The 24,036-nt window shown below is 46.0% G+C and overlaps 1 pseudogene; it reads left to right on the top strand.

The window, feature by feature from the left end:
* The first annotated feature begins 829 nt into the window (after window positions 1-829).
* LOC120022299 lies at window positions 830-22,104 on the top strand (annotated as a pseudogene).
* Window positions 22,105-24,036: the final 1,932 nt, after the last annotated feature.

The following is a 24,036-nucleotide window of genomic DNA, read 5'->3' as shown; positions in this document are numbered from 1 at the left end:
CACGCTTTTTCAGTTCTGCCCACAAATCTTCTATAGGATTGAGGTCAGGGCTTTGTGATGGCCACTCCAATACCTTGACTTTGTTGTCCTTAAGCCATTTTGCCACAACTTTGGAAGTATGCTTGGGGTCATTGTCCATTTGACCCACTGGAATTGTGATACAGTGAATTATAAGTGAAATAATCTGTCTGTAAACAATTGTTGGAAAAATGACTTGTGTCATGCACAAAGTAGATGTCCTAACCGACTTGCCAAAACTATAGTTTGTTGACAAGAAATGTGTGGAGTGGTTGAAAAACGAGTTTTAATGACTCCAACCTAATTTAACAGTATAGCTTCCGTCCCTCTCCCCGCCCCTACCTGGGCTTGCAGAGCGTTATCCAAAGACACATTCACCGCTAGAGGACGCTAAAATAAAACATATGCATCTTGAGGTTTGATCATCCAAGTCGAGAGTCAAAGAAAATTCAACTTTCGGGAATAAACAAGGGAACGCTGTTCTGTTCCGTTGAATAACTGTCCTCGTTGTAATATGACTGTAAATTTGCCAAAGCTGCAAATCTACAGAGAGACTTGCTTTTTATGTGAATGAGTATTTATCACGAAAGGACTTGCCTTACATAGTAGCGAACGCGTCGCTTGGCTTGAAGATGTGAGCTCGAGCTAGGAATCACACTACTAATTATAGTTTAATTAGCATTCACCTGTCATACAATCGGCTACCAAGTTGTCTTTAAAAAAAAGTTAAGTAAGTAACCGTCATATACATAGTTACCTAGCTAGGATTCTATATGTATTTGTTTTACGTGTTTCTCTTACCAACGACTTTATGGCGAATCCTTCCCATGTATCGAGAGTTTGCTCATTGTACAAGAGGATTTTGCTGTTGCACTAGTTCCTGCCCATGGATTTGAGAGCGCTGGGAGACCAGTATGTGAAAGATGAATTCAGAAGGAACAAAACGGCGGCGCCCGAGGAGGTTAATGTCTTCATGAGGGAATGGGGGGTACGTTGGCAACAGTACATAATCGCATGTCATTGCAAGTGCACGGTCTTTGAGGAGACAAGGGAGATTTAACCAGTATGGTTGGTCACTTTTATTATAGAAGAACATGTGGCTTTTTCAAACCCTCGCCGAACGATGGCAGTGTTTAACATAATTTCAGAGCCTTAATTAACTGCACCTCTGATTCAAGATTTTAGCACAGCACACAATGAAGATACACAACAAAAGTATGTGGACACCTCGTCGAACATCTCAAAAGTCATGGGCATTAATATGGAATTAGTCCCCCCTTTGCTGCTATAACAGCAACCACTCTTCTGTGAAGGGTTTCCCCAAGATCAAATCAAATTGTGTCACATGCGCCCGAATACAACAGGTGTAGAGTTTAGCGTGAAATGATTACTTACAAACCCGTAACCAACAATGCAGTTTAAGAAAATATTTACTAAATATAAAAAAGTAACACAATAAAATAATAAGGCTATATACAGGGGGTACCCGTATCGAGTCAATGTGCGGGGGTACAGGTTAGTTGAGGTAATTTGTACATGTAGGTAGGGGTATGTGACTATACATAGATAATAAACAGCGAGTAGCAGCAGTGTAAAAACAAAGGGGGTGGGGGGGGGGGGGGGGTCAATGCAAATAATCCGGGTTGCCATTTGATTAATTGTTCAGCAGTCTTCTGGCTTGGGGTAGAAGCTGTTATAAGGAGCCTTTTGGACCTAGATCATGTCCTTTCTCTTGCTCACGTTGAAGGAGAGGTTGTTGTCCTGGCACCACACTGCCATGTCTCTGACCTCCTCCCTATAGGCTGTCTCATCGTTGTCTGTGATCAGGCCTACCACCGATGTGTCGTCAGCAAACTTAATGATGGTGTTGGAGTCGTGCTTGGGCACGCAGTCGTGGATGAACAGGGAGTACAGAAAGGGGAATAAGCACGCACCCCTGAGGGGCCCTCGTGTATAGGATCAGCGTGGCAGATGTGTTGTTGCCTACTCTTTACACCCGGGGGCAGCCTATCAGGAAGTCCAGGATCCAGTTGCAGAGGGAGGTGTTTAGTCCAAGGGTCTTTAGCTTATTGATGAGCTTTGTGGGCAATATGGTGTTGAACGCTGAGCTGTAGTCAATGAACAGCAATCTCACATACAGTACCATTCAAAAGTTTGGACACACCTACTCATTCAAGGTTTTTTTTTTTTTTTTTTTTTCTAAATTGTAGAATAGTGAAGACATAAACTATGAAGTAACTCATATGGAATCATATAGTAACCAAAAAAGTGTCAAACAATTCAAAATATATTTGAGATTCATCAAAGTTGCCACCCTTTGCCTTGATGACAGCTTTGCACACTCTTGGCATTGTCATATTGTTTTCCTTTATTCATCCATATTGTTGTACTTTATTCATTTTTTGGTCCACCACCTGTACCTTTGTAATACAACAATCGAGAGGGAGATTTTAAACTGTCTTCACTCTTCAGGGTCATTCCATGTCATTTCAGTATACGATTAGTATTTCTGCAGCATTATTTTTATGAAATATAATTTGATCTCTGAGAAATTAAGCTAATATTTAGCACCCAAATCAACAGATACAGTACATAACATCCGATTTGGACCAAGCAGTTTTCTAACAATGAGTAAGGCATGAGGAATCCACAGAAATGGTCAAAAGCCGCCCACGGACCCCCTACACCCCACACCAATCCCACCCCAACAACAAGTGTATAGTATCAGTTCTCCATGTCTTACAAATAGTATGGAGCTGCGGCTTGGAGTATTGTCTTTTCATCATATGTAATGTATTCTCAGTGAATTTAATTATAGCAGTATATTTTTTTATGTCTAAACTTATATTTTGGTGGGCTTAATAGGTATAGAAACTCAAATTCAAGTTTGGTTAATGACATTATAAACCTTTGTTGAAAACTAAGCAACATTTTCAATTCATAAATTGAAGTTATACATGTTCTCTGCTTTTCCTCACGGAGAAATACCACAAATTTCAACAGCATAGTTAAGATATCAAGTCAACCAAAGATGAAAACTGCACTATTCAAACGGAACATTTGAAACTCCCACACGGGTTCCCAGGTTCACTCAGTCTTCATTGAGTGGAGCATGACAAATTAAGTGGTGAGAATCATCAGAGCATCTTTCCCCCTATCAATCTGCCATCTGTACGCACACCAGAGACTCTGATGCATTTGATCTGCCAAGCCTCCTTTGTGATGTCCCTGAGGTGGTTCAAAAGTCCTCTGGTTTTCAAAAGCAGTCATAAAGCATGATGTTGTTAGATACACACACAGACACACAAGCAAAAACATAATTACTTTTACGATACGTGTTTTTGGCGTCATGTGCATTAGTAGCACAATTTCTAACTTAATTTACTGACAAATTAATGGAGTGTAACACAGATGGTGCTGTCTGACAGTGGCACTCAGTCCTGTATCTGGAGTGAGACTAGACTACTTATTCTGCCATTCGATATGGGTCTTTTCGGATTCTGCTAGTAAAATGACTTCACAGGCAGACTGGCATAGGCCTGTGTCCTGATAGCTTCCAAGGATTCATTTATCAAACCATTTATGTATTATTTATCCAACCAAGAATGATTATGTAGGCTTTCGACTCTGTCAATCACCGCATTCATATCGGCACACTCAACAGCCTTGGTTTCTCAAATGACTGCCTCGCCTGGTTCACCAACTACTTCTCAGATAGAGTTCAGTGTGTCAAATCGGAGGGCCTGTTGTCCGGACCTCAGGCAGTCTCCACATGGTTCAATTCTCGGGCCGACTCTTTTCTCTGTATTACATCAATGATGTCGCTCTTGCTGCTGGTGATTCTCTGATCCACCTCTACGCAGACGACACCATTCTGTATACTTCTGGCCCTTCTTTGGACACTGTGTTAACAAACCTCCAGACGAGCTTCAATGCCATACAACACTCCTTCCGTGGCCTCCAACTTAAATGAAAGTAAAACTAAATGCATGCTCTTCAACCGATCGCTGCCCGCACCCGCCCGCCCGTCTAGCATCACTACTCTGGACGGTTCTGACTTAGAATATGTGGACAATTACAAATACCTAGGTGTCTGGTTAGACTGTAAACTCTCCTTCCAGACTCACATTAAGCATCTCCGATACAAAATTAAATCTAGAATGGGCTCCCTATTTCGCAACAAAGCATCCTTCACTCATGCTGCCAAACATACCCTCGTAAAACTGACTATCCTACCGATCCTTGACTTCGGCGTTGTCATTTACAAAATAGCCTCCAACACTACTCAGCAAATTGGATGTAGTCTATCACAGTGCCATCCGTTTTGTCACCAAAGCCCCATATACTACCCACCACTGTGACCTGTATGCTCTCGTTGGCTGGCCCTCGCTTCATATTCGTCGCCAAACACACTGGCTCCAGGTCATCTATAAGTCTTTGCCAGGTAAAGCTCCACCTTATCTCAGCTCACTGGTCACCATAGCAGCACCCACCCGTAGCATGCACTCCAGCAGGTATATTTCACTGGTCATCCCCAAAGCCAACTCCCGCTTTGGCTGCCTTTCCTTCCAGTTCTCTGCTGCTAATGACTGGAACGAATTGTAAAAATCACTGAAGCTGGGGTCTTATATCTCCCTAACTAACTTTAAGCATCAGCTGTCAGAGCAGCTTATCGATCATTGCACCTGTACACAGCCCATCTGTAAATAGCCCACCCAACTACCTCATCCCCATATTATAATTTTTTTTGCTCCGTTGCACCCCAGTATCTCTACTTGCACATTCATTTTCTGCACATCTATCACTCCAGTGTTTAATTGCTAAATTGTAATTATTTCACCACTATGGCCTATTTATTGCCTTACCTCCCTAATGTTACTACATTTGCACACACTGTATATAGATTTTTATATTGTGTTATTGACTGTACGTTTGTTTATCCCATGTGTAACTCTGTGTTGTTTGTGTCGCACTGCTTTGCTTTATCTTGGCCAGGTCGCAGTTGTAAATGAGAACTTGTTCTCAACTGGCCTACCTGGTTAAATAAAGGTGAAATGTATATATATATTTTTTAAATGTATTATGTAAAGGTTCTACAGCTGCACCATCGAGAGCATCCTGACTGGTTGCATCACTGCCTGGTATGGCAACTGCTCGGCCTCCGACCGCAAGGCATTACAGAGAGTCGTGTGTTCGGCTTCCTGCCATCCAGGACTTATATACCAGGCGGTGTCAGAGGAAGGCCCTAAAAATGTCAAAGAGTCCAGCCACCCTAGTCATAGACTGTTCTCTCTGCTACCGCACGGCAAGCGGTACCGGAGCGCCAAGTCTACGTCCAGGAGGCTTCTAAACAGCTTCTACCCCCAAGCCATAAGACTCCTGAACGTCTAATCAAATGGCTACCCAGACTATTTGTATTGCCCCCCCCCCCTTTTACGCTGCTGCTAATCTCTGTTATTATCTATGCATAGTCACTTTAATAACTCTACCTACATGTACATTTTACCTCAATTACCTCGACTAACCGGTGCCCCCACACATTGACTCTGCACCGGTACCCCCTGTATATAGCCTCACTATTGTTATTTTGCTGCTGCTCTTTAATTATTTGTTACTTTTATTTCTTATTTTTTGTAGGTATTTTTTTAACCTGCATTGTTGGTTAAGGGCTTGGAAATAAGCATTTCACTGTAAGGAACTAGAAGCACAAGCATTTCGCTACACTCGCATTAACATCTGCTAACCATGTGTATGTGACAAATAAAATTAGATTTTATTTGTATTCGACGCATGTGACAAATACCATTTTATTTGATCTTCCTATTCATGAATTAATCATAATTGATAGGATTGATGTAGCCTTGTTTTTCTACCAGGTGCTCAATATGCTTCACATGATATGGGGCTAAACTGAACCCAGATATGTCCCAGTTTGTATTACTATGGCTTTATGTGAGCAACCTATAGAGTGTTTTTCCAGTGTAATGATGAATTGGAGAGGAAGGGATTCCATCTACCAGCAGTAATGAGTCTAATGATGTAGTGATGGGATGGCAGCTGGATGCCAGAGCAGAGAGAATGTAGTCCTTTTGTCTTTGACCACGGCGGTGGCCCTGACTGACGTAGAATAGGAATCCATGGGGGATGGAGCTGCTGCTTACTATTCTATTCTTCTTTTTCTTCTTCTTATTCTCTCCTGGCTCCATACAAGCCTCTCCTTTACTTGCTGTTGTTTTGGTCCAGATGCTCTTGCGAAATAAAATGTTTCTGATATAATAACCTTGGTTAAATAAAGGTGAAATAAAATGTTTAAAATAATCTGTAGAAACGGCTTATGTTTATCTTTAGGCCTAGGCCAGGGTTCCCCAGCTGGTGATTTTTTTTGGTGGGTGATTTTATCTGTCACCCCAAGTTGTCTGAGCCCCAAAACATATATATATATAATAATGTGTGTGGAATTTTTGTTGTTGGACATAAAAGACTGTAAAAACACCAGGAAATCAGCTCTGTGGTTTTAATTTAAGAAATGTGTTCCCTAGTATTGCCATGCATAATAGAAAGACACATGGTCATATACAAATGTGTGCAAGGTTTTAAATTATTACGTTTTCCTCAAACATTATATCCGTTTGGGCTTCTTGCGTTCAATTTGCAGTCTACAAATTATTTGTAATTATGTTGTCCCCCGACCATCCGCTCCATTAAAAAATTGTCCCGGGCTTAATCTAGTTGATGATCCCTGGCCTAGGCTATGTCAGAGTGGTTTGGAATGTACTCTTGATTGTTGTTTTTTTATAAGGAGCTCATGTGCCACCAATGAAGGAAGAGTGTTTTAATGATAAGAAATTACAAAAAAGTTCAATAATACAATGATTTTGCCGTGTTCCACAATGTTCCCTCAAATATTTAAGTAATTAAGTTGCGACGATGTTCAGCTGCCCCTTTAAGGGCTGGAGGTTGCCGTGGTAACAGTGAAACTCGCATGTCTCTAAGTGAGACTGAATTTCCATTGTATTTTTGCTAGCACTTGCAGCGCATTGAAAAATAACTTAGCCTGTGAACAAAATGATGTAAATAGCCAAGAAACACGAGGACAAAGTTACACTTTAGTAGACTTTCCGGTAAATTAGACCAGCTTCTATGCCTGTGCTGTGAGGTGGGCTTTCAAAAAATGAATCTTTCAGCACTTCATCCAAGATGTTCTCATTTATCTGTGACTTTTCGCTTAGGCACACAGCATAGTCAGTAGCCATGTTTCCATCCAATTGACGACAGATTTTCATGCGAATATTCTCAAATCTGCATAAAAACAATATGTGCATTTTCCCACCAGAGATGTTTCAAAATAAAATTGACTTGTTGCGATTAAAAGGTATGATGACGTAGTGCACATAAAAATACCTTATGCGGTTAAATTCCCATGTACCGAATAAAAAATACAAGTTAAATGGGTTTCCATCACATTTTCAACTCTACTGATGGTTTTCTCACCAATATGTTTGTGTTATGTAGCGAGTGTACCCACTGCTATTGTCACGTGTACTCTAGCCAACAGTGCTAGAGAGTGTGGCTAGAGCGCAGGTATACTAGCCTACATGGTGAGATTATTATTATGGACAAAAGAGTGAGATCTTTTGTATTTGTCAAACGGCCGTCAAGCATCAATCATGATGTCACCAAAATAAAACCCTCAATATTTATTAGAAAGCAGCATCAAGCCCATCACCGTGCACTTTCACCACCCTTTGAAATGTATCATAATTTATTTAATCTGTAGCCTAATAAACTACTGTTGGTTTCCCAAGTCATAGTGGGATGACCACACACCATATCATCGCGTGACTCCAAATTTACTTCGATATGATGGTCATTATATAAATATTTGTGCAGAAAGGCGTTTCCACTGCCATTTCCCGCATAATTTATTTTACCAACACAAAAAGATCCCACCATGTCGAACAAATAAATTATCTGTTGGCATTTATAAAATTTTACCTAAACTTCCTGTTTCCATCAGAGCTGTCGTGATTTATTTTTTATAAGAAGATATGACTTTACTCTGATAAAAACTGTAGATGGAAACGTGGTTACTGATGGCATTATGGGTGGACTGGCAGCCATTGTGAGGAGCAAAGCAGGAATTGTACCCATCAACATGTGCTGTGATTTGTTGATTCAACTCAACTGACATTACAAAATGTTGCATGAAAGTATTGCATGAGCCACATCATTTGAATGAACATTCTACATGTAACTGCCAAAATAAAGGAAACACCAACATAGTGTCTTAATAGGGCGTTGAACAGCTTCAATGCACCTTGGCATAGATTCTACAAGTGTCTGGGACTCTATTGGAGGGATGCGGCACCATTCTTCCACGAGAAATTCCATAATTTTGTGTTTTGTTGATGGTGGTGGAAAACGCTGTCTCAGGCGCCGCTCCAAAATCTCTCATAAGTGTTCAATTGGGTTGAGATCTGGTGACTGAGACGGCCATGGCATATGGTTTGCATCGTTTTCACGCTCATCAAACTATTCAATGACCACTCGTGCCCTGTGGATGGAGGCATTGTCATCCTATGGGGGCATGGCCACGGTAGCCAAAATAATTGCATGCCAAATTCGTATCATATGTTATGAATCCAATTCGTACAATTTACAATTTTGCTACATTTTACTTTTGCAGTTCGCACACATCTATTTTTAGTCGCAAATGCGATTAAAATGGTTGCACTGTAGAGCCTGATGTAACCAATGTGCCAGAACGTAGAATCTCTCTATCTTGGCTCTCTCTCTCTCTCCTTCCCTCTCTCTCTGGTGAATCACCATTCCCTCCCTCCTTCCATGCTGGCTCTGAGAAGTGTAGAAGGGCGGCAGGCAGAGCCCAAAGAACAGACGAGGAGAGAGACTCCTAAATGTGATTAAACACACACACACACACACACTCACATTCTTTCTCATGCGCACACACACACACAAAGCCTCCTAATCTGATTATAAGCTCTACGTGTTCATTCTGATCCAGTTACACAGGCCCCCTTAAAATAGAGGGGGGGGGGGGGAGAGACGCCACAGAAGCAGGGACCAGGCCTGCTTTAATACGGCCGGCATGGTAGGGACTCAGTACACTGAGAGGGTGGAATGGGAATTACCTTGACTTTGACCAAGAGATGCAGAGTAAGGGAGAGAGAGAGAGAGGTGTGTGTGTCATTAGTTGATTGGCAGCCGACCATCTGTTTGAGTCATGTCGAGAGTCAGAGGGAGGTCTTGACCTCAAAGTACCATATTTTGCATATCCAACTCCCAAGTGTAAGGGCAGAACTAACCAAAGCTTCCCTAACAAGACTAGGGAATACTTTACCCAAATTGCTTTGGTAGCAAATCCAGTCATACTAGAGAAAATAGGTTTATTGAAGTGATGCGTTCAAAATGTACCATGAGAAAGTAGAATTGATAGATCAGCTTTATACTGAATTTACAACAAATGTATCTCACCAATGCACAATAAAGTTGTACTGTAACATTGAGAAAGATATTTCTGCATGACAGCCTGAAAAAAAGGGAGAGTATAAATATGACATTGAAATGTCGGTGTCGGGTCTCCACGACAACCCCAAAGTGTTTTTACTAGTGACTTCAGCACACAACTGCTCTCCTCTGTCTCCAAGAAATATGACCGCTTGGCTAACACTCAAAATAATTCCATTATGTACATGACAGGAGAAAGTCTTTTAGACAAATGGCCTGTTATTTCTTTAAATTGAGCCACTTCCAAAACCTTACGATGTGTTTGTGAATTGCTCCTTGCGAGGTCGTAACATTTGTTACAACTCCAGACTGTGATTTTTATTTCCTTTTTTGTTTGAATGAAAACTGATGTTGTGTTTGCTCTTTATCTCCTTGTTGTTGTGATTCAGAAGTGGTCTTGACAGATTTGGCGGGTCTGTCTGGCCAGAGTCAAATGACACACTGTTTCCTAATGTTGTCTTGGACATGGTCCAGCGGAGATGATGCTAGCTTGATGGACGTCATCTGTCCCAGTATCATAGCAAGGAGGATACAAGGGAAAAGGAATCATTGAAATGAAATATATGACTGTTCTGTTACCTGTATTTGCCAGACAGTGCACTCCACGGTTATAGTGATCAACCGCTTATATTGATCAGCTTGACCTGCACAAATGTGATCACTCTGCAGAGTGCACTTACTGCACTGTATTAGTTAAGTGGTTTGGTCCTCTTTATGCAGTAATGTGTGCTTAGAGAGCTGAAAGTGAGAGAGCATACTCTGAAGGGTTGACATTTTAGGCAATAAAAATGGATTCCCGTCGCCCATATCTCTTATAGTCAGCCTCAGCCCAAGACTCTTGCCTTGCCTGATATTGTACAATGTAGTGTGACAGACTGGCATATTGGATGACATCTTTGAATTGTAAAAGTATTTGCTGCTAGCCATGAACAGTTCTGAAAGACAACTCTCTGCAAATACTCTTTAAATTGCTTCTTCGATGCAGCAATCTCTATGTATGACCTGCACTCCATTGCAGGTCAATCTACATTTCTGACCAGGTCTGACTGGCTGTGTTGCAGGTCAGGTGTGGGATATGACCTCTATTAGCCCTTGAAATGAGCTCAGATCTTCTGCCAGTGACCCCTGTAGTGTCCGTGTCAATCCCATGATAGGTTCAGGAATTCCGAGATAAGAATTAGGAAAGACTCCACGGGACCCTCTTATACCCAATCAACCTTACAAGGTGCTATTTAATAGATTCATGCTATAGAATGGGTTGATTCATGCATATCATATTTTCCCCAATGAGGGTGGTACAGCAGGCCAAAAATTTGACTGGAGATATGTGCTTTCCATATTGATGTGATAGGCTATGTATGAATACATGTATATCTGTGTACAGTCGTGGCCAAAAGTTTTGAGAATGCCACAAATATTAATTTTCACAGTCTCCTGCCTCAGTTTGTATGATGGCAATTTGCATATACTCCAGAATGTTATGAAGAGTGATCAGATGAATTGCAATTAATTGCAAAGTCCCTCTTTGCCATGCAAATGAACTGAATCCCCAAACAACATTTCCACTGCCTTTCAGCCCTGCCACAAAAGGACCAGCTGGTATCATGTCAGTGATTCTCTCGTTAACACAGGTGTGAGTGTTGACGAGGACAAGGCTGGAGATCACTCTGTCATGCTGATTTGAGTTCGAATAACAGACTAGAAGCTTCAAAAGGAGGGTGGTGCTTGGAAGGAGGGTGGTGCATTGTTCTTCCTCTTATCATTACTTTGCACAAACAGGACTTCACAGGCAAGGATATTGCTGCTAATAAGATTGCACCTAAATCAACCATTTATCTGATCATCAAGAACTTCAAGGAGAGCGGTTCAATTGTTGTGAACAAGGCTTCAGGGCGCCCAAGAAAGTCCAGCAAGCGCCAGTACCGTCTCCTAAAGTTGATTCAGCTGCGGGATTGGGGCACCACCAGTACAGAGCTTGCTCAGGAATGGCAGCAAGCAGAAGGGGATTCATCAGAGAAAATGACTTTACCCCAGTCCTCAGCAGTCCAATCCATGTACCTTTTGCAGAATATCAGTCTGTCCCTGATGTTTTTCCTGGAGAGAAGTGACTTCTTTGCTGCCCTTCTTGACACCAGGCCATCCAGGGCGCAGTGAAAAACACTTGCCAAACACCCAAAATACACACACGTAACAAAAACAATCCCGCACAAAACAAGGGCGGGTCAAACTCCTAATTATAGGGAAGCTCATTACGAAACAAAAACAACAGGTGCAACTAATAAGACAAAACAAACAGACAAACGAAAAAGGGATCGGTGGCGGCTAGTAGGACGGTGACGACGACCGCCGAGCACCGCCCGAACAGGCAGGGGAGTCAACTTCGGCGGAAGTCGTGACAGTACCCCCCTCCTGACATGCGGCTCGTGCAGCGCGCCGCCACCGGCCTCGAGGACGACCCGGAGGGCGAGGTGCCGGGCGATCCGGGTGGAGGCGGTGGAAGTCTCTCAGTAGAGTAGGATCTAAAATGTCCCCCACCGGAACCCAGCATCTCTCCTCCGGACCATACCCCTCCCAGTCCACGAGGTACTGTAGGCCCCTCACCCGGCGTCTCGAGTCCAGAATGGCACGTACTGTGTACCCCGGGGACCCCTCGATCTCCATAGGGGGTGGAGGGACCTCAGGCACCTCACCTTCTTGCAGGGGACCAGCCACCACCGGCCTGAGGAGAGACACATGAAACGAGGGGTTAATTCGGTAATACCCAGGGAGTTGTAACCTATAACACACCTCGTTTATTCTCCTCAGGACTTTAAACGGCCCCACACACTGCGGCCCCAGCTTCCGACAGGGCAGGCGGAGAGGCAGGTTTCGGGTCGAGAGCCAGACCCTGTCCCCCGGTGTGAACACGGGGGCCTCACTGCGGTGCTGGTCAGCGCTCCTCTTCTGCCGTTGTCCTGCTAACTTTAGCGATTCCTGGACGGCTTTCCAGGTGTCCTTGGAGCGCTGTACCCATTCCTCTACCGCAGGAGCCTCGGTCTGACTCTGGTGCCATGGGGCCAGGACCGGCTGGTAACCTAACACACACTCAAACGGGGACATGTTCGTTGAGGAGTGGCGGAGGGAGTTCTGAGCGAGCTCAGCCCAAGGAACATACCTCGCCCACTCACCAGGCCGGTCCCGGCAATATGACCGCAGAAACCTGCCCACATCCTGGTTTACGCGCTCCACCTGCCCATTACTCTCGGGGTGAAAACCCGAGGTCAAGCTGACCGAGACCCCCAGTCTTTCCATAAACGCCCTCCAAACTCTGGACGTGAATTGGGGGCCCCGATCAGAAACGATGTCCTCAGGCACCCCATAGTGCCGGAAGACATGGGTAAACAAGGCCTCCGCAGTCTGCAGGGCCGTAGGGAGACCGGGCAACGGGATGAGACGGCAGGACTTAGAAAACCGATCCACAACGACCAAAATCGTAGTACTTCCCTGGGACGGGGGAAGATCGGTAAGAAAGTCCACCGATAAATGTGTCCACGGCCGTTGTGGAACGGGGAGGGGCTGTAACTTCCCTCTAGGCAAGTGCCGAGGAGCCTTGCTCTGAGCGCACACCGAGCAGGAGGAGACATAAAATCTCACGTCCTTAGCCAACGTGGGCCACCAGTATCTCCCTCTAAGACTCCGCACTGTCCTCTCGATGCCAGGATGACCCGAGGAGGGGAGAGTATGAGCCCAACGGATCAGCTTATCCCGGACCCCTCCCGGCACGTACTGAACCCCCGCTGGACAGTTAGGAGGGGTCTGCTCTAACCGTGAGGCTCTCTCTATCTCCGCGTCCACCTCCCATACCACCGGTGCCACGAGACATGAAGGTGGAATGATGGGAGTTGGCTCAACGGACCCCTCCTCGGTACCATAGAGACGGGACAGCGCGTCGGCCTTGGTGTTTTGGGAGCCTGGTCGGTACGAGATGGTGAACTGAAACCGGGTGAAAAACATGGCCCATCTAGCCTGACGCGGATTTAGTCTCCTCGCTTCCCGGATGTACTCGAGATTACGATGGTCAGTCCAGATGAGAAAAGGGTGTTTCGCCCCCTCAAGCCAATGTCTCCACACCTTCAGAGCCTTGACTACAGCTAACAACTCCCGGTCCCCCACATCATAGTTTCGCTCCGCCGGACCGAGCTTCCTCGAAAAGAAGGCACAAGGGCGGAGCTTGGGTGGTTCGCCCGAGCGCTGGGACAGCACGGCCCCGACCCCCGCCTCGGACGCGTCCACCTCCACTATGAACGCTAAAGAGGGGTCCGGATGCGCCAACACGGGCGCATTGGTAAACAGCTCCTTCAGACGACTGAAAGCTCTGTCCGCCTCTGCTGACCAACGCAAGCGCACCGGTCCTCCCTTCAGCAGTGAGGTAATGGGAGCAGCCACCTGACCAAAACCCCTCCGGTAGTAATTGGCAAACCCTAAAAACCGCTGCACCTCTTTCACCGTGGTCGGAGTCGGCCAATTACGCACGGCTGTAACGCGGTCATCCTCCATCACCACCCCGTAGGTGGAAATACGATAACCCAGGAAGGAAACGGCCTGTTTGAAGAACTCACATTTCTCCGCCTTGCAATACAGGTCATACTCCAGCAGTCGCCCAAGTACCTTACGCACCAGAGACACATGCGCTGCGCGGGTGGCAGAGTAGATCAAGATGTCATCAATGTACACTACCACTCCCTGCCCGAGCAGGTCTCGGAGAATCTCATCTACGAAGGATTGAAAGACAGCTGGAGCATTTTTCAACCCATATGGCATGACGCGGTACTCATAATGGCCAGATGTAGTACTAAATGCGGTTTTCCACTCATCTCCTCCCCGGATACGCACCAGATTATACGCACTCCTCAGGTCCAATTTTGTGAAGAAGCGTGCCCCGTGAAATGATTCCACCGCCGTAGCGATGAGAGGTAGTGGGTAACTAAACCCCACTGTGATGGAATTTAGACCTCGATAATCAATGCACGGGCGTAAACCGCCATCCTTCTTCTTCACAAAAAAGAAGCTCGAGGAGACAGGTGATGCGGAGGGCCGAATGTATCCCTGTCCCAGTGATTCAGTAACATATGTCTCCATAGCCGCTGTCTCCTCCTGGGACAAAGGATACACGTGACTCCTAGGAAGTGCAGCGTTCTCCAGGAGGTTTATCGCGCAGTCCCCTCGTCGATGGGGTGGTAATTGGGTCGCCTTCTTTTTACTGAAGGCGATAGCCAAATCGGCATATTCAGAGGGAATGCGCACGGTGGAAACCTGGTCTGGACTCTCCACCGTAGTCGCACCAACGGCAACTCCTATACACCTGCCTGAACACTCCTCTGACCACCCCTTAAGAGCCCCCTGTTGCCAGGAAATCACCGGGTTGTGCTGAGCTAGCCAGGGAATTCCCAACACCACTGGAAACGCAGGTGAGTCGATAAGGAACAGACTAATCTGCTCCTTATGACTACCCTGCGTTACCATGTCCAGTGGTACCGTGGCATCCCTGACCATTCCTGACCCGAATGGTCGGCTATCTAAGGAGTGCACGGGGAAAGGTAGGTCTAACGACACAAGGGGAATCCCTAGCCTTAATGCGAGCCCCCGATCAATGAAATTCCCAGCTGCGCCTGAATCGACTAGCGCCTTATGCTGTAGAGAGGGAGAAAACCCGGGGAAATAGGTTAACACATACATATGACTGACAGGAAGCTCTGGGTAAGTCTGGTGCTGACTCACCTGGGGTGATCGAGTAGTGTTCCGCCTGCCCTCCCGACTCCCAGAAGAGTTCCTCCAGCACCGGTCGGCCGTGTGCCCTCGCCGACCACAACTGGTGCAGGAGGACACTCCTCCTCCGGTCCCCCTTGATGCTGCCCCCCCTAACTCCATAGGGATAGGAGCAGGAGGGCTGGGAGGTGGAAACGACAGGACCTGTTCCGAACGTCCGCGGGCAGCCAGCAGGTTGTCGAGACGGATGGCCATGTCAATAAGTTTGTCCAGCGTGAGTGTGGTGTCCCGACACGCTAGCTCCCTGCGGACGTCCTCCCTAAGGCTACATCGGAAATGGTCTATTAAGGCCCTGTCGTTCCACCCTGCTCCTGCAGCCAAGGTCCTGAACTCCAGGGCAAAGTCCTGTACGCTCCTCGTCTCCTGACGCAGGTGGAACAGCCGTTCACCCGCCGCACGACCCTCTGGTGGGTGGTCAAACACAGCTCGGAATCGGCGGGTGAACTCAGGGTAATGATCCCTCGCCGAGTCTGGGCCATTCCACACTGCGTTGGCCCATTCAAGAGCTCGTCCAGTCAAACAGGAGACGAGGGCGCTCACGCTCTCCTCTCCGGAGGGAGTAGGACGAACGGTCGCCAGGTAAAGCTCCAGCTGGAGAAGAAACCCCTGACACCCGGCCGCCGTTCCATCATACTCCCGTGGGAGCGCCAGCCGAAGAGCCCCGGAGCCGGATGCTGTAACAGGAACAGGAGGTGTTGGAGGAGGGGGTGCTGGAGATGAGGTGGGAAGGCCACTCCTCTCCCATCGATCCATCCTCTCCATCATTTGGTCCATAGCCGACCCAATTCTGTGGAGAACACTGGTGTGATGGAGGACCCTTTCCTCCATCGATGGGAGAGGAGACGCGGCTGCTCCTGCTGATTCCATTTTCAGTGGTGCGGGATTCTGTCACGCGGGACTAGGTGAGCGAAAGAACCAGACGCAGAGAGAGAGAGCCGCTTAGGAAAAATATTCCTTATTTTTACTCTTAACAAAAAGAGTAAAAAAAAAAAAAGCCCGAACATCCAGGGCGCAGTGAAAAACACTTGCCAAACACCCAAAATACACACACGTAACAAAAACAATCCCGCACAAAACAAGGGCGGGTCAAACTCCTAATTATAGGGAAGCTCATTACGAAACAAAAACAACAGGTGCAACTAATAAGACAAAACAAACAGACAAACGAAAAAGGGATCGGTGGCGGCTAGTAGGACGGTGACGACGACCGCCGAGCACCGCCCGAACAGGCAGGGGAGTCAACTTCGGCGGAAGTCGTGACAGAAACATGGTGATGCCCCAAAATTGCCCTCGCTAGAAGCCCGTGTTTCAGACATAAGGAAGTGGATGGCTGAAAACTTTCTATTTTTAAACTCGGAGATGCTTATTCTAGGTCCCAAGAAACAAAGAGATCTTCTGTTAAATCTGACAATTAATCTTGATGGTTGTTAAGTCGTCTCAAATAAAACTGTGAAGGACCTCGGCGTTACTCTGGACCCTGATCTCTCTTTTGACGAACATATCAACACTCGTTTCAAGGACAGCTTTTTTCCATCTACGTAACATTGCAAAAATCAGAAATTTTCTGTCCAAAAATGATGCAGAAAAATGTATCCATGCTTTTGTTGCTTCTAGGTTAGACTACTGCAATGCTATACTTTCCGGCTACCTGGATAAAGCACTAAATAAACTTCAGTTAGTGCTAAATACGGCTGCTAGAATCCTGACTAGAACCAAAAAATTTGATCATATTACTCCAGTGCTAGCCTCCCTACACTGGCTTCCTGTTAAGGCAAGGGCTGATTTCAAGGTTTTACTGTTAACCTACAAAGCGTTACATTGGCTTGCTCCTACCTATCTTTCCGAGTTGGTCCTGCCGTACATACCTACACGTACGCTACGGTCACAAGACGCAGGCCTCCTAATTGTCCCTAGAATTTCTAAGCAAACAGCTGGAGGCAGGGCTTTCTCCTATAGATCTCCATTTTTATGGAATGGTCTGCCTACCCATGTGAGAGACGCAGACTCTGTCTCAACCTTTAAGTCTTTATTGAAGACTCATCTCTTCAGTAGGTCCTATGATTGAGTGTAGTCTGGCCCAGGAGTGTGAAATCTCTGGAGCAACGAACCGCCCTTGCTGTCTCTGCCTGGCCGGTTCCCCTCTCTCCACTGGGATTCTCTGCCTCTAACCCTATTACAGGGGCTGAGTCACTGGCTTACTGGTGCTCTTTCATGCCGTCCCTAGGAGGGGTGCGTCACTTGAGTGGGTTGAGTCACTGACGTGATCTTCCTATCTGGGTTGGCGCCCCACCTTGGGTTGTGCTGTGGCGGAGATCTTTGTGGGCTATACTCGGCCTTGTCTCAGGATGGTAAGTTGGTGGTTGAAGATATCCCTCTAGTGGTGTGGGGGCTGTGCCTTGGCAAAGTGGGTGGGGTTATATCCTTCCTGTTTGGCCCTGGGTATCATCAGTATCATCAGATGGGGCCACAGTGTCTCCTGACCCCTCCTGTCTCAGCCTCCAGTATTTATGCTGCATTAGTTTATGTGTCGGGGGGCTAGGGTCAGTTTGTTATATCTGGAGTACTTGTCCTGTCTTATCCGGTGTCCTGTGTGAATTTAAGTATGCTCTCTCTAATTCTCTCTTTTTCTCTTTCTTTCTCTCTCTCGGAGGACCTGAGCCCTAGGACCATGCCTCAGGACGACCTGACATGATGACTCCTTGCTGTCCCCAGTCCACCTGTCCCCAGTCCACCTGGCCAACTGTTCTGCCTGCGGCTATGGAACCCTGACCTGTTCACCGGACGTGCTACCTGTCCCAGACCTGCTGTTTTCAACTCTCTAGAGACCGCAGGAGCGGTAGAGATACTCTTAATGATCGGCTATGAAAAGCCAACTGACATTTACTCCTTAGGTGCTGCACCCTCGACAACTACTGTGATTATTATTATTTGACCATGCTGTTCATTTATGAACATTTGAACATCTTGGCCATGTTCTGTTATAATCTCCACCCGGCACAGCCAGAAGAGGACTGGCCACCCCTCATAGCCTGGTTCCTCTCTAGGTTTCTTCCTAGGTTTTGGCCTTTCTAGGGAGTTTTTCCTAGCCACCGTGCTTCTACACCTGCATTGCTTGCTGTTTGGGGTTTTAGGCTGGGTTTCTGTACAGCACTTTGAGATATCAGCTGATGTACGAATGATGTACGTCTTCTTCACCACACTGTCTGTGTGGGTGAATCATTTCAGTTTGTCCGTGATGTGTACGCAGAGGAACTTAACTTTCCACCTTCTCCACTAGTGTCCCGTCGATGTGGATAGGGGGCTGCTCCCTCTGCTGTTTCCTGAAGTCCACGATCATCTCTTTTGTTTTGTTGACATTGAGTGTGAGGTTATTTTCCTGACACCACACTCTGAGGGCCCTCACCTCCTCCCTGTAGGCCGTCTCGTCGTTGTTGGTAATCAAGCCTATCACTGTAGTGTCGTCTGCAAACTTGATGATTGAGTTGGAGGCGTGCATGGCCACGCAGTTATGGGTGAACAGGGAGTACAGGAGAGGGCTGAGAACGCACCCTTGTGGGGCGCCAGTGTTGAAGATCAGCGGGGTGGAGATGTTGTTCCCTACCCTCACCACCTGGGGGCTGCCCGTCAGGAAGTCCTGGACCCAGTTGCACGGGGCGGGGTCGAGACCCAGGGTCTCGAGCTTAATGACGAGTTTGGAGGGTACTATGGTGTTAAATGCTGAGCTGTAGTCAATGAACAGCATTCTTACATAGATATTCCTCGTGTCCAGATAGGTTAGGGCAGTGTGCAGTGTGATTGCGATTGCGTCGTCTGTGGACCTATTGGGGCGGTAAGCAAATTGGAGTGGGTCTAGGGTGTCAGGTAGGGTGGAGGTGATATGGTCCTTGACTAGTCTCTCAAAGCACTTCATGATGACGGAAGTGAGTGCTACGGGGCGATAGTCATTTAGCTCAGTTACCTTCGCTTTCTTGGGAACAGGAACAATGGTGGCCCTCTTGAAGCATGTGGGAACAGCAGACTGGGATAAGGATTGATTGAATATGTCGGTAAACACACCAGCCAGCTGGTCTGCGCATGCTCTGAGGATGCGGCTGGAGATGCCGTCTGGGCAGGCAGCCTTGCGAGGGTTAACACGTTTAAATGTTTGACTCACGTTGACTGCAGTGAAGGAGAGCCCGTAGCGGGCCGTGTCAGTGGCACTGTGTTGTCCTCAAAGCGAGCAAAGACGTTGTGTAGTTTGTCTGGGAGCAAGACATCATGGTCCGCGACGTGTCTGGTTTTCCTTTTGTAGTCCGTGATTGACTGTAGACCCTGCCACATACCTCTCGTGTCTGAGCCGTTGAATTGCGACTCTTTGTCTCTATACTGACGCTTAGCTTGTTTGATTGCCTTCCGGAGGGAATAGCTACACTGCTTGTATTCGGTCATGTTTCCGGTCACCTTGCCCTGATTAAAAGCAGTGGTTCTCGCTTTCAGTTTCGCGCGAATGCTGCCATCAATCCACGGTTTCTGGTTGGGAAAGGTTTTAATAGACGCTGTGGGTACAACATCACCGATGCACTTGCTAATAAACTCACTCACCGAATCAGCGTATTCATCAATGTTATTGTCCGACGCTATGCGGAACATATCCAGTCCACGTAATCGAAGCAATCTGGAAGCTTGGAATCCGATTGTTCGGACCAGCGTTGAACAGACCTGAGCACGGGCGCTTCCTGTTTTAGTTTCTGTCTATAGGCTGGGAGCAACAAAATGGAGTCATGGTCAGATTTTCCAAAAGGAGGGCGGGGGAGGGCTTTATATGCGTCGCGGAAGTTAGAATAACAATGATCCAGTGTTTTGCCAGCCCGGGTTGCGCATTCGATATGCTGATAAAGTTTAGGGAGCCTTGTTTTCAGATTAGCCTTGTTAAATCCCCAGCTACAATAAATGCAGCCTCAGGATATGTGGTTTCCAGTTTACATTAAGTCAAATGTAGTTCTTTCAGGGCCGTCGATGTGTCTGATTGGGGCGGGATATACACGACTGTGATTATGATCGAAGAGAATTCTCTTGGTAGATAATGCAGTCGGCATTTGATTGTTCTGAAAGGCTCCAGAGTCTGCAACACCACTAAGCAAGGGGCACCACCAAGCAAGCAGCACCATGAAGACCAAGGAGCTCTCCAAACAGGTCAGGGACAAAGTTGTGGAGAAGTACAGATCAGGGTTGGGTTATAAAAAAATATCAGAAACTTTGAACATCCCACGGAGCACCATTTAAATCCAATATAAAAAAATGGAAAGAATATGGCACCACAACAAATCTGCCAAGAGAGGGCTGCCCACCAAAACTCATGGACCAGGCAAGGAGGTCATTAATCAGAGAGGCAACAAAGAGACCAAAGATAACCCTGAAGGAGCTGCAAAGCCTCACAGTGGAGATTGGAGTATCTGTCCATAGGACCACTTTAAGCCGTACACTCCACAGAGCTGGGCTTTACGGAAGAGTGGCCAGAAAAAAGCCATTGCTTAATTAAAGAAAAAAAAAGAAGCAAACACGTTTGGTGTTCGCCAAAAGGCAAGTGGGAGACTCCCCAAAAATATGGAAGAAGGTGCTCTGGTCAGATGAGACTAAAATTGATATTTTTGGCCATCAAGGAAAACACTATGTCTGGTGCAAACCCAACACCTCTCATTACCCTGAGAGATGTTTTTCATCGGCAGGGACTGGGAAACTGGTCAGAATTGAAGGAATGATGGATGGCGCTAAATACAGGGAAATTCTTGATGGAAACCTGTTTCAGTCTTCCAGAGATTTGAGACTGGGACGGAGGTTCACCTTCCAGAAGGACAATGACCCTAAGCATACTGCTAAAGCAACACTCGAGTGGTTTAAAGGGAAACATTTAAATGTCTTGGAATGGCCTAGTCAAAGCCCAGAACTCAATCCAATTGAGAATCTGTGGTGTGACTTAAAGATTGCTGTACACCAGCGGAACCCATCCAACTTGAAGGAGCTGGAGCAGTTTTGCCTTGAAGAATGGGCAAAAATCCCAGTGGCTAGATGTGCCAAGCTTATAGAGACATACATGGGGGGTGAATAGTTATGCATGCTCAAGTTTTCAGTTTTTTGTCTTATTTCTTGTTTGTTTCACAATAAAGTGGTAGGTGTGTTGTGTAAATTAAATGATACAAAGCCCCCCAAAAATCTATTTTAACTCCAGGTTGTAAGTCAACAAAATATGAAAAATGCCAAGGGGGTGTATACTTTCTGAAGCCACTGTATTTCCTTATTAATTCAATGGAATTGACTATTGAAAATCCTCGGTAGGCATAGGTTTGCCAGAGTAATGGATCCAAAGAAGGGGAATGGAAAGGTGAGTTCTTTGATATGTCTAAAGTAGTGGTTCTCTGTGAGTACCTGGCCTAGCCACACGGGGTACTTAGGAAGACATAAGCCAATTGAACATTTGCACATCAGGGGTAATTTGAGCATGTGATTAGGGGTACAGTAACCAGGAACCACTAGTGTAGATAGATCGATAGATGAACACTTAATTGATCCCCATCAGGAATGTCATTGTGTTAATTATCTTTTTATTTCTCCTCTGTGTAGAACTACAGCGACATGAAGAACTGTGTCTAAATGTTGTCGGAGTGGGATCTCAAACTGTTCCAGGACGAGCAGGTGGGACAACTGTATGACCTGATGCTGGAGTCCACCAAGCCCAACAGACAGTTCCACATCCAGGGGGACGGATTCAAGAAGTGAAGAAGTAGACGGGATACTCCCATACTGAACAGAGAGGGAGGTGGTGCATCTCAATAGTTTAAAGTGGCTCTCTTTCCTTGTCTCCTCTCCTTAATCTACTCAATTTTTTCATTGAACCTGTATTTTTACAGGACAGGTTAGTCTCATTTAGTCACTTATTCAGAGAGACGTTTCATTTCCCACAGTGTCCACCCCACAGATATGTCCAATTCATCAGTGTAGATGAGGGAAAGGCGATGAGGAAGGAAGACACTTTAGACCAGGGGTTGGCAACAGGCGGACAAAACCGGCCCGCGATGGATTTAATTTTTGCCCAAAAGTTTTTTGTAAAGTTAAGGATTTTTGTTTTCTGCGAGAAAAGACTAGAATCACCAGGAATTCAGCTAAACATTGTTTTAATCCAGGAAATCTGGAGTATTCCCACAAATAAAAAGAGAGACATATGTGATGGTGTCTCAATATAATCCAGGTATGAATACAATCTGTTTTTGGGCTTGCTTTTGGTCAATTTGCAGTGTACAAATTATTAAAATTATTTTCCGGCCCCTGGCCATCCGCTCGGACAATTATCGGCCTGCGGTTGAATCTAGCGAGAAGGTTAAGAGGTGTGTGCCTCAGACTCGCAGCAGAATCTGGGGCACTCTGCCTGGGATACCTCAGAAGAAACTAACTGTACTCTAACTCAAGGCCTGAATGAAATGGATGCTTTTAGGGAATGTTGTAATTATATTAAAGTACTCTGTTAAATTAAAATACCATTGCTGGTGGCACCTTAATATGGGAGCTTCTGCTCATGGCTGGAGGGGAATAAGTGGAATTTCATTCCAGCCGCTCCAGCCATTATTATGAGCAGTCCTCCCCTCAGCAGCCTCCACTGCACTGCTCAGTATTTTTTTTTTAAATGTAACCTTTATTTAACAAGGCCAGTCAGTTAAGAACAAATTCTTATTTACAATGACGGCCTACACTGGCCAAACCCGGACGACGCTGGGCCAATTGTGCGCCGCCCTATGGGTCTCCGGTTGTGATACAGACTGGATTCGAACCAGAGTGTCTAGTGACACCTCAAGCACTGAGCCTTAGACCACTGCGCCACTCGGAAGCCCCAGTACAGTTAGTATCTATCTCTGTGTTAATTTCCTTTCTCTTTTATTGTTTATGAGGACAACATAGGATAATGGATCCTGAGAGGACCTTAAAGGTGACTAAACTGTCACACTGGTTGCATCCCACATAGCAGTATTTCACCAAATAGTCAACTACTTTTGACCAGGACCCAAGGACACTATAAATAAATACATAGTACATGTACAGTGCATTTGGAAAGTATTCAGACCCCTTGACTTTTTCCACATTTTGTTATGTTACAGCCTTATTCTAAAATGGATTACATTTTTCCTCATCAATCTACACACAATACCCCACAATAACAAAGCAAAACTTTTTCTGTTTGTTGCCAATTTAATAAAAAGCAGAAATACCTTATTTACATAAATATTCAGACCCTTTGCTATGAGACTTGATATTGAGCTCAGGTGCATCCTGTTTCCATTGATCATCCTTGAAATGTTTCTACAACTTGATTGGAGTCCACCTGTGGTCAATTCAATTGATTGGACATGATTTGGAAAGGCACACACCTGTTTATATAAGGTCCCACAATTGACAGTGCACGTCAGAGCATAAACCAAGCCATGAGGTCGAAGGAATTGTCTGTACAGCTCTGAGACAGGATTGTGTCAAGGCACAGATCTGGGGAAGGGTACCAAGAAATGTCTGCACCATTGCAGGTCCCCAAGAACACAGTGGCCTCCATCTTTTTTAAATGGAAAAAGTTTGGAACAACCAAGAGTCTTCCTAGAGCTGGTCGCCCAGCAAAACTGAGCAATCAGGGGAGAAGGGCCTTGGCCAGGGAGATGACCGAGAACCCGA

Source organism: Salvelinus namaycush, chromosome 27 (assembly GCF_016432855.1).
Source record: "Salvelinus namaycush isolate Seneca chromosome 27, SaNama_1.0, whole genome shotgun sequence".
NCBI classification, from domain to species: Eukaryota; Metazoa; Chordata; class Actinopteri; order Salmoniformes; family Salmonidae; genus Salvelinus; species Salvelinus namaycush.
Note: the sequence above shows the minus strand (reverse complement) of the source record. Positions and strands in the feature narration are given on the sequence as shown.